Source organism: Papilio polytes, unplaced genomic scaffold (genome assembly GCF_000836215.1).
Source record: "Papilio polytes unplaced genomic scaffold, Ppol_1.0 DF824493.1, whole genome shotgun sequence".
Taxonomy (NCBI): Eukaryota; Metazoa; Arthropoda; class Insecta; order Lepidoptera; family Papilionidae; genus Papilio; species Papilio polytes.
Window position 1 is genome coordinate 12622 of NW_013524711.1, and position 889 is coordinate 13510.

The following is an 889-nucleotide window of genomic DNA, read 5'->3' on the forward strand; positions in this document are numbered from 1 at the left end:
CAGCTACCCCTAATCCACAGGACTCCGGCTGCTCAGACCGGCGTCCCAACGCAGGTGCTCGTTAGCTGGTTGAACCGTGTCCAGTTTATGTGGGATCCTCTCAGCACGATTGACGGCAACAGCACGAACATCGACTCCTTTAGCCCTAACAGTGCCTTCACTTCTTTGTATGAAGAGTGACTCCATACGCCTCTCCAAGAGATCGTGCATGAAGTGGCGCGAACGTTCTCTTTTCCAGGCAGTCCTAGTATGTCGGCGACTCTTTCAACTAGCTCCTCGTGGTTTCCGTATTTATTTCGTTTCTCCCGATGAGCGTCGTCAAGAGGTCGCTGGCCTGAGACCACCTGGACGTCGAAGATTACTCCTAAGTCCCCCTTTGAAGCGACTATGTCGGGCTTCCTGAGGCCTTTAGCGGTTTTGATATGAGGCTCCATAGTCACAGACCACTGGTTTGAGGTCATCGCTTCTGCTACCAACCTCACAACACGATTATGGCGTTCGATGCGACCACCGTGCGTCCTCCAACACTGCTGGATAGTGTGAGCCATGGTTTCGTTAGCCGCACTTCGATGCCGACTCACGAACTATTTGCCTCCCTCTTGATGTGCGAACCCGTGATGGGAGAGCGTTTATGTGCGTGTGGATGAACTGCACATAGTCGCGACCGGTGAACTGTGTACACTCTTCCCGAATCCACTTGGTGGACGCGGGAGTGCGGGTGGATTCCCGTAATTCGTATCCGTCCACTGAGTCCCACAACTTCTTCCGCCAATAACGTGCGACAGACCTACTGCCCGTAACTGGGTCTTCTTCGGTGAGCTTCTTGGATTGCTTGTGGGCACAGCGTAGCTTCTTGGAGATCCGTTCGGATCTAGCGGCGGCTCTAGCC